This window comes from Amblyomma mixtum, chromosome 3 (assembly GCF_055824585.1).
Source record: "Amblyomma mixtum isolate Tamu chromosome 3, ASM5582458v1, whole genome shotgun sequence".
In the NCBI taxonomy this organism is placed as follows: domain Eukaryota; kingdom Metazoa; phylum Arthropoda; class Arachnida; order Ixodida; family Ixodidae; genus Amblyomma; species Amblyomma mixtum.
Genome location: NC_143014.1, coordinates 348,038,683 through 348,053,653, shown reverse-complemented (window position 1 = coordinate 348,053,653; position 14,971 = coordinate 348,038,683). Strand labels below are relative to the sequence as shown.

The 14,971-nt window shown below is 46.9% G+C and overlaps 1 pseudogene; it reads right to left on the bottom strand.

The window, feature by feature from the left end:
• Positions 1–12,008: 12,008 nt before the first annotated feature.
• On the bottom strand, positions 12,009–13,994 carry LOC149356290 (uncharacterized; annotated as a pseudogene).
• Positions 13,995–14,971: the final 977 nt, after the last annotated feature.

Sequence of the window (14,971 nt, the reverse complement as noted above, 5' to 3'; positions counted from 1 at the left end):
GCGCGGGGTAGACGCGGCAGTGGCCCCTGCCTTTGTTAACAACTTCTCCAGGTTCTTCGCACCGTGCACAGACATGCTCCCCATTAAACTGTCATACACATGACCTCACACCTCGCCACACTCAACAGAACACGGTCCCGGAAACACCTTTGTTATCCTGTCTTTACCCGTGCTGTCCTTCCAGGTGATGCCTTCACTTGAAAGGACGTCCATGCGCTGAACAAAATATAAGAGAAATGTGTTTATGGCTGGCTTTTCGGAGCCAAACCAAAGACCAGCCAGCAGCAGCCTTTGCATTCGTTCATTATACTCAAGCTCATTTACTTGCAGCAGTAGTGGCCACATGCCAAAAACCGGAACTCTCGTAGAGTGGCACACCATCTGTGTTAAAAGTGAGAGTGAGATCACCTGGCTGCAGTGGCAGTCTGTGGTAAGCACCACTTTGAGAGATGTCACTAACATCATATGCCTGGGCACGCAAGGATGTCCCTAATTTGATTTTCGAAATCTACAGTGTAGAAATAAGAACTCTGTGCATTTAAAGATACCGTACAATGCTCCTTCTTGCAGTATGAACATGATACATTGAAATCACTTTTTTCAAGTTCACCAATGTACGAATTGCACCCACTGCTATACAAGTGTTTTCGTTTCTGATCGCTCACGGAACAGTTCTTGAAGAAAATGTGCTTTGTTGACGGAAAATCAGTTCTTTGTAGAAGATGGGCCTCAACAAGCTTCAGCACACTCTCCGTTGCCTCCTTTGATGCACAGTGCCTCAGGCTATGGCCCATGACCAGCAGGATACTTTCAGCCTTGGTCAGTTGGGCACCAGGATAAAGTGGTTGATCCTGTTGGAACACACAATACACAACACAAGCCTCAGCTTACAGAAAATTTAATAGAGGAAAAAGGAAAAATCAGCGCATAAAACAGATGCATCTTCTCATGTCTCATTCTGCTCCATGCTACCAGGTACAAAAAATAACTGAATAAGCAGCATCCCATCCCAAAATGACAAAGTATTTAAGTCAATGCTCAGAGGAACAGTGTAATTACACATTGAACGCCTCTTTTAATGCACTAACCTCCATTGCACGACATCACAAATGATAAGGAAAATGCTGAACACGTATGCTACTGCTTAATAGGTTCATGCGGCACTGTCACTGAAACCACACTGACATATTCCACATCACAAAACACACAAAACCACGACTATACGTACTGTTTTTATGTTTGCTACACTGCCTGCCAGGACACACGACATTGGGTTTAAGCTGGTCTAACATTTATGACAGCATATACAGCGTACTATATTCCAGTACAATTTGTGTGCGTGTGTGCGTGCACGTGCTTGTGTGTGAGTGTGTGTGCGTGCACGTGCTTGTGTGTGAGTGTGTGTGCGTGCACGTGCTTGTGTGTGAGTGTGTGTGCGTGCACGTGCTTGTGTGTGAGTGTGTGTGCGTGCACGTGCTTGTGCGCGTGTGTATGTGTTTGCGTGCGTGTTTATGTGCTTGAGTGTGTATGTGCGTGCGTGTGTATGTGTTTGCATGCGTGCGTGTGCGCGCGTGTGTGTATGTGTTTGCGTGCGTGCATGTTTGCGTGCGAGTGCTTATGTGTGTGTGTGGGGGGGGGGGGGCGGGTGCGAGTGGGGGGGGTGTGGAGGGGATGCCAGATGACAGAAAGAAAAATGAAGAAAGGTTTCAGAGATTGTAAAAGCTATAGCTATGAAATTAGCTAGCAGTTTTCTATAAATGGAAGCAGCTTGCGTGAGTGTCCTGAAATTTTTCCTGAAATTATGCGCGTTTTGAGCAAAAAAGAGCTGTTATGTAGTGAACGCGAAACTACACTAGTTCCTAATGTCAGCATACAAGGCCCTCTTCTATGCAACGAATATCATAGTTCGTTTTCGAACTGCATAATAATTTTAAAGATAAAAGTTCCTTTAAAATGCATACATGTGAAAACTGTCCGCACAAAAATCAGTTCTCAGTGCACGTATTTGTGGCAAAATTTAGAACGTTATGTCATTCTTAAATGTCTCACCACTCATGTGCTCGAAAAGCAGAATAATTCTACAGGCAAATCATCCCACACTCCAAACATCCTACCGAAGCTCACGTATACTTCCAGGGACCATAGCAGATGAAACGTGCATGCCGCTGCAACTTGACGCTCATGCGCCGAGCGCGTCACTGATGTGTGCATACCTCAGCCAGTAGAGGTCCTCTCGAGCTATCATGCGACTCGTAGCCGCCGATCGCATCGACACTTTTGATTTCGTTCTACTGACTTGTTTACGTTCGAAGAAATGCGGCAATTTGGCTAACGCGGAACCTATCACGGTGATATAAAGACTGCGATACTTCGTCGTCAGAAAGCTGTGAAATCCACGATGCGCGGGCCTATCAGAACGCGATTCGCTCACAATTTCTACGACACTGTATAAAAATAAATCTAATTTTCGAAACTTCTCATCCTTACTTCCTTATATTTCTTCAGGCAACAGGCGCAGGAATATTAGGATTACGAAAACAATCTAGCGCAAAATTTAAAAATGGGAAATTTTGACTACCTTGAACGTTTGATTTGACGCGTCCCTCTTGTACGTCATGTTGTTTAATCAAGAGAAGCCCTTTAGAGAAGATTCGTTTAAATACATTGTCACTGAAATTGCCTCTCTTCATTTGTTCTGCAAGGTCAACGCCGATTTTTTAAATCATTTCTTTTCAAACTACAGCTTGGCACCGTATAACTGCAGTCTGTCTGTCCTACGTGCGCCGGAAACCAACATTTATCGACAGCTAAGATGGGACGTCTTACCAAGGACTGAAGGACTTTGTTCTAGGTTGCCGCAGCGAGCGTATAATTTGAGAGTAACTCATTATAACCACGAAGCTTTTGACATTTTCTCTTTAGACCATGCGGATTCCTAAAAGCACACTTAGTCATATAGTTGAAGGCTGTCTTCCTTGTAAACATTGGCTTAAAAAGAAGTTCAAAACTAAAACTGTTTTAGACAAATCCTGCATTGGTCATTTTGTGTTAAATATTTTCTTCTGGCAGTTTTTCATGACTGCCGCGGGAGAGAGGGGAGCATAAGTGAAGCTGTCGCAAGGTAAAAACACTGTAAGCTGCAGACAGCGCTGCAGGTATAACGACAATATACTGGCAGTTTCAGCGAACACTTATTCCGAAAAATATAGTGGTTGAGTTGCAAAGCCGCGGCGGATGTCATTATAACTACTAAGCTATAAAACTACCAAAGTCTGGAGTTCAGTGCGAATGTCGATATTAGCCACAAAAAGAAACAATGCCATACCAGGTTTCAAAACGAAAAAAAAAAGTCCTAAAAAGCCCTGCAGCACGAGCAAATCCGATGTCCTTACGGATGGAAACGAAACTGAGCGCTTGAAGCACGCAGCAAGCTCAGTGTCAGTGCAACATCCGCTGGTGACGTTTCGCATGCAGTGTGCACGGCATGCAGCCGGCTCTATTATTGTTGTTGTTGCCTTGGTGGCATGGCACATACCACGACGGGGGTCTCTATTGTATCTCGGCATGCACTTTCTTCTTATTTATTTATTTATTTATTTGCAACATTCTTTCAGACACAGGCGGTCTAGGATGCTTCATCGGACGCTTTTGCTTCGTCGCTCTCAAATAGCTGCCACGTAGTTGCCGATGACTATCCTTCTTGCCTGCAGTGTAACACTTGACCGCCAAATACTACTAAAACGTCCCTTCTTTCTTCCCAGCGCCGGCGCAACCACCGGGATACTATTTAAACAATTACCAAAAACCCTATTACGTCAGTTGACTCCTTAGTGCCTTGCAGTTAAGTAAAAATATAGCCTGGCCAGATCTTAACCGCCGTCTCCCTTAGCAAAAACTAATGCGTTTGGAATATACGGTGGGCTATTTAAATTGTATTATGCGAAGCATATTACTAGAGGTACACTACAGCCCTTCGCCGTGGTTACGCGCCGTGCACACCACGTGGTACAGTGACGTCACACCACGTGACATACCACGTGACACATGCCGTCACGACAGAGGAAGACGGAGGTACACTACAGCCCTTCGCCGTGGTTACGCGCCGTGCACACCACGTGGTACAGTGACGTCACACCACGTGACATACCACGTGACACATGCCGTCACGACAGAGGAAGACGGAGGTACACTACAGCCCTTCGCCGTGGTTACACGCCGTGCACACCACGTGGTGCAGTGACGTCACACCACGTGACATACCACGTGACACATGACGTCACGACAGAGGAAGATGGGCGTCCACCTCGCGCCGTCGCTGTGGTTGCACGCCGTGCAGACCACGTGGTACAGTGACGTCACACCACGTGACACATGACGCCACGACAGATCGCCGTCACGCGCTGGGCGGGAGAACGATGCCATCGCACAGACACCGGAATGTCCTCGAGCGGCATTCCCGCGCATTTCGAACGCCCGTTCACACTCGGTGTAGGTGAAACGCTCGCTCCACCGGGCAGGCACACGCGGCTTCCGTGGCAATCCAGGCGCTCACCCAACGCGCGTCTCGGGGTTAGTCGGCGTTCCGCTGTAGCCATGCCGTTGTCTTCCCCCACGATGAAGGCTTCTAGTGGTTGTATTAAAATGACCAAGTATTCAACCAAGGAAAGCCATGTATTACCAAGCCTAGCCATCAATATGCTTCGCATCTGACCAGGGTTAACCAAGTTAAGCCTCAGCCATTTTTTTAAACATATTTTGTATTCGTGAATGTACTAAAAATATGTAGGAAATACGTTCCTGAAATTTCATGCTTGGTATTCGAAATATATTTTTAAAATGTGCCAAAAATACCTAACTTAAAGCATACTTCCAGCACTTTTCAAATACGTGAAAAAATATGTATGCAGTTTTAGCATCTTGTCAGTGTATTAAAGTGTATTTTCGGAAATATGAAATTAATTCATCCAAAGTATACTTCAATTCTAAAAAACGGGCAGTCCTTGTAAACGTATATGTATGCAGTTTTAGCATGTTGTCAATGTACTAAAAGTGTACTTTCGTAAATATGAAATTAATTCATCCGAAGTATACTTCAATTCTAACAAACGGGCAGTTTTTTTGAACGTATTTGCACCACACTTCTAGCTGCCATTGAACAGTCGAGTGCTCGAAATCGCGTTTCGGGAAATGGCATTTGCGTGTTGTCAATGTATTTGAAGTGTACTTCCGTAAATACGCAATTAATTCGTCCAAAGAATATTGAAATTCTAGCAAATTGGCAGTCCCCATTAGCATGTTTGCAGCGCACTACAAGCTGTCGTTGGACAATCTAATGCTCGAAATCGAGTTTCGAGAAATCGCATTTTGGTGCTGGCCATGTATTTAAAGTGTACTTTCGTAAATACGCAATTAATCCGCCTGAAGTATACTTAAATTCTAACAAATGGGTAGTCCGCGTAAACATATTTGCATTACACTTCAAGCTACCGTGGAACAATCTAGGGCTTGAAATGACGTTTCAGCGAAGAGTGAAAACTTTCCCTTTCTTGTCATCCTTTCGTTTATGGTAACCTGTAGCAGGAAGGTGATCACCACACCTGCTATACGGGCGCTTCGAATGCCTTCCAACCGAATGTCATTCCCCAGGAGTGCGCCGATGAGGATCGACTGCACTCATACTGTTGTTTACATAGCTGCGTACGAACAGCTAGTGCTCTTTTCATAACATAAAACGGAATCTGCGCTTTAGTTCCATTAAACAATCTGGTTTCTTTTTTACTGGTTGTACTCATGCTTGTTAACGCATTGCGACAATATGTGGGAAACGATGATGCGATCGCACGCCTGAGAAACACTTGGCAGCCGGGTTGTTGGCATCGCGCAGGATCGGCGCTTCTCGCTTCTTGTCCCGGGTTTCTTCGACGGGACCAGTACTTTTTTTAAACTGCTTTACCCAGAAGTATGTTTGGCGACTGTTCGCTTTAACTGAAACGGCCTAACTTGTTATCCACAAGCTAGCGACGGCGACGACTGCTGCCGGCCGTAAAACACGGCTCGGCAGTCTGGGTCACACCGGCGTTTCCCGTTCATCGTACCCGTGCCCTGCAATGTAAGCAATAGTTGATTTCAGGTCACTGTTGCCAAAACTACATCCGCTGACCATTTGCATTCGCTAAAGCTTGTGATTCGCTGTTCACAACCGCCGCAATCACTGATCCAACCCTACGGACTCGATGGGCCTAGTCTTCGCTGAAGGAAAGAGACCCGTCATCGACTGAAATTGATTTGGCAAGCGCTTATCGCTGGTGAGTGTTCAGGTGTGCACAAGTGAAATATAGCCGTTCGTTTCGCTCATTTAGAAGCGCGAGCATATTCACACCTCCGCCTCATCACCGTGCTCTCGCTCAGCCGCCGACAAGGCTGACCGTCCGCCGATCGGATTCGTCGGTGTCGTTGGCCTGAAAAACATGTCCCTCTGCAATCATATTATAGTAAACTAGTTAGTTCACTATAATCACATGCTGTCGTTGAGCGTGATATATACTGTCGTTGTCGGACTAGTGTGACCGCAGCCGCCGTCGTCGCTGTACACTAAAAACGAGCTGAGGCTTTCGAATGCGTTTGGAAAGTGTCGTGTAGCACCGCGGTAGTCCGTCGATTCCGAATGTCATTCCAATTCTCGAATGACATTCGACTCAGATGTCATTTAAACATTTCCGTGTGGGAACGTGGCAGCATATCATCAAAAGCGCCTTGGGTACTTGTGGGCCCGAATACGCCAGCGGAAAGGACCCCGACTGGCAAGACCGACCGGCTCCTTAGACGCTCATGTATCTTTTAGTCGACAGTTCGACTCCTGACCTATGCCTGACGCAAGTTTCAACTAGCAATTCCGTTCTCGATTAGCCGCAGATTCTAACGCAATCAGTAGGGTCCTACTGCGATAATTTGGCAGCCCATAGTCTTTGAGCAAAAAAAAAAGGCCTCACCGGGTTAGATAGTGCGTCGCTTTCGGTGGGTATATATAAGGCAAGCCAAGTATAGCTCCTGTCGTGGGATTTCTAGTTTGATCAATGATTTTTGTGATATTGTTTTCCCAGAGCCCATGTACAGGGCCTTGTACAGTTGAGGCCCGGGAGGGGATGTTTTAAAAAGGGTGAAGAAAATGCAGGTGCCACCAGGAGTAAAGACTTTCTTTTTTAAGTTACACACCGGGACGTCACCAGTTCATAAGTTTCTAGAGGGAAAGGATTTATTTTTACCGTGGGGATCGAACTGCTTAATTTGTAAACAGCCTGAAACAATAGACCATGTTTTTTTGCATTGCTGGGAAGGGGTTTATTTTTGGGACGTGTTACAAAGGACCATAAAGAAAGAGCTACCACTTGACGCGCACGGAATTCGCTATTTAAGCACTGATAATGAGGATGGGACACCTTTTGATCTCATAATGCTCTTGGGCCTCCACTGTATGTGGCGCTCCAGAATGGCAGGCTACCATTGTGACAAAGACGCACGACCGGCCGAATTTATTTTCGGGAAAGCATGGACTGGTTTCTTGCAATCCAAAAAGCAGCTGCGGAGCCTCCCGAGTGGCTCTCAAGACTAGAGCCGTTGTGTATGTTTCGGGAATTTTAAGCTGACGAAGCCAGTCTCGTGCTGGCTGCCCACGACGGTGTCGTATGTATATAGCGTTATGTGTATTTTTGTTGTGCAATGTCATGCGCCAAAGCCAGGCAATAAAGAAAAAAAAAGGATTTCTAGTTTGCCGCGTCACTGTCGTCTTGGTATGCTGTGTGTAGGTATCTGCTGTTCCCATTCAGTCACGTGACCTAATTTCAGACTCCTGTTAATTGATGATAAATACTCGTGTACAATTTGTTCTCCAGTTGAAGCAAATTAACCCGTCTTATTCCATGGAGCCGCCCAGTAGACATTTTTTTAAGCCCGAGTAAATATATTTTTAATGTATTAAATGTATATTTTTAGTCTATTTCTAATGTATACTTTTAGTATATTTTTAATGCATTATAAATATGCTAAGCGGGCAAAAATGTATTTTTCACGTATTTTTGAGAACGTTCAAAATATTATTCCTAGCATACTTAGAAAGCATTCGTATTGCAGTTTAAGCATAGGGACCAAAAAATGCGAAATAAATATGAAATCACTACAATATGTTTGAAATGCATTTTTAGCACATCCTCTTTTTCGCTAAGGGCTGTTTTGTATCGTAAATTTTATCACACTCTAACGCTGAGCTCTCCCTATCGCACGCGATAGGATTTTCTAATAATAGTCAGGCCTAATGCGGTCAATCCCCAAGAAGCCTGCACACAAACATACAATTGCACTTTTCTCAGAAAATCTAGCGACTGGAATGGCCTTCTTTCCGAACTGGCGACCATCATCCCGCCCACTTTAAATCCGCCATCTAAGGCCACCTGTATTGGTAGTAGTAGTAGTCGTTTATTTTTAAAAATAAAAAAGGTGAAGCAAAAGAATGTTGCCGGCCGCGGCAATAGACGATATGCGAAATTGCTTGGCGGTCTGGCAACACCGCGCCCACAACTTCCGGTTTCCATCTTGGTTCGGTCGAGCTCGTCGAGCTGGTGCATCGTTTGCTATGCGTACTTTCTTCTTGCGAGTGGAATTTCAACAGGCAAGCTTCAGCTGCTGCGTTGTTTTCACAGCTGATCTTTCACCAAATGTAGGTGCTTTCAATAAGCGGCAGCTTACTCCTACCGCGTCCTCAGCTTCGCTTGAAGTCTGGCGCTGATGATCGCAATAATCGGCACTCGAAAGTGGGTTGGAAAGTCGAACCGTGACCGTGTGCTGTTGTCGTTTTAATGCTCGCATTAAAGCACCAGTTCAAGCATCACGCATTATCATAGCTATTTTATTCCCAGGTGGACGCGGATTAATCTGGTAGGGTAACGAGCGGTTATTTTGCGCTGAGTGCGCACGTGTGTTGACAACCTTCTGTGACAGTGCGAACTTTCGTTCGCGCCGACGCCAGGAGCTTCGTGCATTGCAGTATAATCCCGCAAGACCCTCGACCAGCTGCGTAATTAGATTCCTTTACCGTAATGTGCAATGCGTATCCGCGGTTTTCAACGTCATTGTCTCAGAACCCAGCGTCGGTTTATTTTCGCCACAATTCGTTGGAACCACCTCCTGCTTAAGACGCAGTCAGTCAGTCGACATTTACAAGAGGAAAGTAGGCATGCACATATAATTCAAAATATTGTAAGCAAAGATGTAGCTTTCTTTTTCAGATAAGCACTGAGCCACCGCGGCGGCTTGATTAGGGAAAGATGCTACAGCTGTAGGTGCATGCACGGACTCGATATGCTGGTCAAGCTGTGTGTGCAGGGGCGAAATTAGCATATGTTCGGTTGCTTCCGAAACTTAATTAGCTTACTCCCAAACTTGGACAAATGGCTTTGTTGCGAAGCAAGCTGTTGGAGCTTGCCACAACGATAATAAAATCTGATGGCCTGAAGCGTTTTCAGAACACTGTTGCACGTACTTTCTAGCTTAGAAATGCGTCCCTCCTTCATAATAAAGTAGCTGTATTATTTGCTTCTATTTTTTTAGATTTTCGTCGCCGCAGATATCGAAGGTATTGGAATCCTCAAGAAATAAAGCATTCGAACCTCAGTTTTTATACGTACGGTGTATTGCTTCACAAAGACTCCTTAACGCGCATAACATGCGTATGGTCCAGAGAGTTTGCTCGCCCTTCTAAAACTAATTCAACACGGGAAAAACTTAACTGAACAGGTAGCAAACTAAGCAGTAATCGGCATATGGTTCTTCGAGTGAACTTATTTCGCCACGGCACGAGCGATTGGCCCGCTCAAAAAAATTACCTTCTCTATTACGTTGTTCAAGTATGCGTCTATATATATTCACGCCCGACCGGAGAGTTGATAAATGCACGAAATCGGCTTCTAATTTTGATCAGAGACAACAAAGGCTGGGGTCCCTATCTTAATTTAAACGCAAATCACCTCGAGAGATTTGTCAAAAATCAGCGCAGAAAGCGAAAGCTGCGCACTGATCCGCGTGCTGACACATGATACCTCGCATGGCGTTTTGTGTTACTAAAACGTTGGGACGGAGTAAAAAAATAGAAAAGCGAAAAGCTGGAACGCATCTAGTTCTGGCACACTGTCTTTTCACAGCGGAGAGTGCAGCGCAACATTGCATCGGCATTTTACTTTTCAAACTAAGCGCAGCCGTTTTAACCCATCGCTGGGGCAGCGGTTTCGTTTTCTGTACCGAACCAACATGGAGGACTTAGTTCTCGGAGCGCCGAGAGATGGCGCTGCGCATTTCGCATATCGTCTATCTATCTAATATCTTAAGCACCCGAGCTGCAGCCGGCGGAAATGAAAGGGAAAAGGAGAGGATAGCGGGAAGTATAGAGTAATACCCTTTTTTGTCAGCCCACCCCTCAGTTTTAACGTCCACTACCTTAGAGTGAAGATAAATAAATCGGGAAAGGAAAACAACGTGCACCCAGTTCGAGTAGAGCAATAGAGCACAGTTAGAATTGCGTGCCGTGCCCACTGCAACACGTCCCCAATGTACGTTTCGCTGGCAGAGCTTCGTGCGTGCCTTATGCGCTTAGTTTCCGGTACTTTACTGTATAGTTGTACTGCAGTAGGCGCTCCGCCCACCGTGCTATCCGCAAAGGACGCCTTCCTGGCCCTTGAGTAGACAGCAATGCGACCAAGGCTTGGTGGTCAGTAAGCAACGTGAAATGGCGTCCCCACAAGTAAACATGCCACTTCTCGCACGCCCAAACACGCGCAAGCGCTTCGCGTTCTCCTACTGAATATCTCCTCTCTGCAGATGAAAGCGCTCGAGAAGAAAGGGCGACAGTGTGCAGTTTCTCTCCCTCCACCTGTTGGAGAACCGCTCCAAGCCCACAGTCTGAAGCGTCAGTGGAAACAACAACTGGAAGAGATGCATCGAACATCCGCAGGACTATGTTGGACGCAAGTACCTCTTTGATCTTTCGAAAACTGGAGTCTACCTCGCCAGACCAAACAAATGATTGCCCCTTTCGAAGCAGAACACGCATCGGTTCAGCCATATCGGCAAAGTTGGGAACGAACCTAGAGTAGTATTCGACCAGTCCCAGGAACGATCGAAGGCTGGCTGCACTGGTGGGTGCCGGTGTATCCTTGATGGAAGCAACCTTTTCCTCCAGCGGAACAATACCACTTGCTGTGATCCTGTGACCCAAAAATGAAAGTTCCTGCGTATCGAAGATACATTTGCTGTTCAGTATGAGTCCTGCCTCTTTAATGCGTTGAAGTACTGCTGCAAGGTTATCTATGTGCTCCTGCCGGCCCCGCCCGAAGACTATAATGTCGTCTACTATAGAGCACGCCCTTACATCCTTGCAGGACTTTGGACATCATACTCTGAAATTCAGAAGGCGCGGAAGCCAGTCCGAAGCACACTCGTTTAAAACGAAAGAGGCCTTCGTGAGTTAAATGCGGTCAAATCGCGACTCGCAGGGTGAAGCATGACCTGGTGGTAAGCTGATGCGAGGTCTAGCTTAGAAAAATTTGTAGCCCCCACTAAACTATGCAATAGCTCTTCTGTATGAGGAAGGGGAAAGCTGTCTATTACGACAGCTTTGTTTGCTTGTCGAAGGTCTACACAGAGGCGAATACCTCCCTCTTTCTTCTTAACGACCACAATGGGTGACACCCATTCAGATGCCTCCACCCTCTCTATCACGTCCAGATTTTCCAACCGATGGAGCTCTTCCGAGACCAATGGTCGTAGCGAGAGCGGAAGGCGCCGAAGTTTGGATTGCACTGGCTGCACCGTGGATCGCGTTTTGACGTGATGCACAAAACCTTTCGCGAGGCCAAGGCATGGATCGAAAAGAGATCCAAACTCGCCAACTAATTCCTTTGGGAGGTTAATATCCTGCACGGCTTTCGTCGGGTCAGGGCGCTGTTCCCTTCGAGAATTAGAAGTTAGTGTCGTTTCAAGGCATTGAAGAGATGACCCATCAATCTGTAGACGGAGGGCCTTGATGGCATCGATACCCAAGAGTGAGGTGCCTTGTTCTACGACGTAGAAAAGAAGGCTTGTTGTGCTAGCTTTGTACGTAACGTCAGCGAAGAAACAGCCACGAACCGGAATTGGCTGTTTTGAATAGTCCAGTAACCGAACAGTCGGGGCCAAAAGTGCTTGGCCTTCAAAATACTGCTTAAAAAGATCGTGTGCAACAATGGAAACTGACGACCCAGTATCTACAAGGAAAGTTATGTCCGCACGGCCAATCGAAACTGTGACGTGAACAGCGGAGCGAGCGGCCATCGTCACAGCCAGAATGCTCAAAACTTCCTCGCTAGGAGAATCTCGGCTGTCTACCTCACGCACCGGAGCGGAGCCTCGTTTCTGGCAAACAGAGCGGAAGTGACCCATGACGCCGCAATGGTGACAACGGTTGCTTTTGGCTGGACAGCGAACTGATGCGGCATTGTGCTGGGATGAACCGCAGCGGTAACAATGAGACTGGCGGTTGTGCGACTGCTTCTAGCTCTCGTCGGATTCTGGTGTACGTGTAGGCGTATTTCCACGAGTATTTATGCGTCCAACATCTACAGAAGGAATTTCTTGCAGATCATTGTACGCCTGCTCAAACTGCCTTGCCAACTGCCTGCGCTAGCGAACGAGAGAGACGATCCTTCAAGCAGAAGACGCTCGCGCAAGCTCCGAGACGAAATACCAGCAACGAACTGGTCACGCAGCGAATCTTCTTCGACAGGAAAAGAGCATGTAGCAGAAAGCTCCCGCAATGCAGTGATGTACTCATTCACTGATTCACCAGCTTGCTGAACTCGCCTGCTGAAACGATGCCGTTCGGCAACAACATTGCTTGTTGCCGAAAAATGAGCGTGCAGAGCGGCGACTGCGATATCGTACGACGATACTTCAGGCCTTGTGTCGCCTGTGCCCTTGCTATCTTCCGACGTTTTCTCAGTAGCAGTTTGCTCACCGAGCTTGGCGTTGTCCAACGATGAAAGTGGTAATGGGTAAAATATGCGCTGACCTTCTACGCCAAGGCTGTGAAGAAGTAGTGCTTTGCGACGATCCGGCGTGCAGTCAGAGGCCCCCGAAGCAAGCAGGTAATTCTCGAAGATGCGGAACCATTGCGGCCACGCAACAGCAGGTCGACCAGGCACAGGCAGGAACGGGGGCGGCGGCGCGAGTCCAGAAATGCTGATGGCACCGGAAAGCAAGCGGCGAAAGTCACGCCCCCCGAAATGATCCTATCCTCGTCGCCAATGTTGTAGCGGCGGGTGCCGCCCAAGTACACGAACTGCTAGCAATCAAACAATCCCCCTTTATTGCCACATACAGTCATATATATACACATAGCGACACTGGTGCCTCTGGCGGCAGGTGATCCCCAAACCGGAACCGAAACCACATATACAACAGAAACAAACAAAAAACCCGACAATGAACAAACACTGCGATAAAAGCAGAAGATAAGGATAGCGAAGTAAATGTCATAGATATAGTAAGTAGGGGCAAGAGTTGCACAGAACAAAAAGTAAAATACTAGCCAGATCGAGGTTTAAACAAAAGGCGAAAACAATGTTCAAAGTTCTTTGCAGAAAACAAACGGAGTTCTCCCGACTTTCTTGTTGGAGGTAGCGTCGTAGTTGCAGAGTTCAGTAGCGGCGGTCGTGCCAGACGGGGAAGAACGAGGAGTTAGTTGATCGCGGGCTCGGCGAAGAAAAAAAAAATAACACCTTCCCCGAGCGAGCGGCCGTTTGAGTGACCCGGGCGGCTGAACTAGAGTTACTGTACAGTAACTCTAGGCTGAACCTCCCCAGAGCGCACTGACTGAGCTGGCGGCGGTCTCCCTTCTTATTCCCTCGCTGGGTCGCCCGGCGCCCCATCGTCCGGACGCGAGCCGTCGGTCGGTCGCTGCCCCCGAGAATCATGTCCAGACATGCTCGCAGGAGCTGGGAGATCCCGTAGTTTCCGCTGCTCAGGGGAGCGGCGAGATCTCGTATCTTCCGCTCTACAGTGAGGCAGCTTGTGACAGTGCATTGCTGACAATTAACTTCTGATGTGATCCTCCGCCGTTGTCGTTGATTGACAGAGGCTTTGCATACATGCATGAAATGTGGTTCTGTAGACATTTAAATGCCGGCAATAATGAAAGGTCAAGGATGCGCAATCCAAACGTTTAAACTCGAGTTGCATGCATTATGTACAAATAGGACTCTCAATGTACACGTCACCGACAATCCGGGCGTAGCCCACTGCACACAAAGCGAACGTACTGGGATTGCATGCACATTCCACAACACAGCTTGAGTGAATGGTCCTTCAAACAGTACCGAGCCCCATTGGGCCGCCAGTCACAGCTACAGATTTGCCCTGTGGGAATGCGACGGACCATTTTAAATCCTTTCACAAAGGAAGAAGTAGGCGTGTACGCTCAATGCGAGACACATCTGAGGGATCTAGAAGATCTGCCTTTAATCGATGGCTATGTCTGGGAAGGGTGCAACAGAACAACAACGGAGAAGAAGGGAGGAGGAGTAGGTACGCTGATACATCAAGGAACAAATTGGCAAAGAATAAAATGAACTTGCAAAGAACATGTCTGGGTATCAGGTACAATTGCTGGTAAAAGGACATGGCTAGGGGTAGTTTATTTAGGGACAGGGGAAAAATGCAGGCAAGAAAACAAGGATCTAGCTAAGTGCCTCAATGAGGATGTAAAGCAGTTTGGAGACGGTGCCGATATTATTCTGCTTAGAGACATGAATGGCCACATCGAAGATCTGGATGGGTACACAGATTCTAACGGGAAGTTCTGTGAGCGGCACAACTTAGTTATTGTCAATAGAGAAACTAAATGTGAGGGACAAATCACGTGGGAATCCTGTAACAGGCAGACGACCAATGA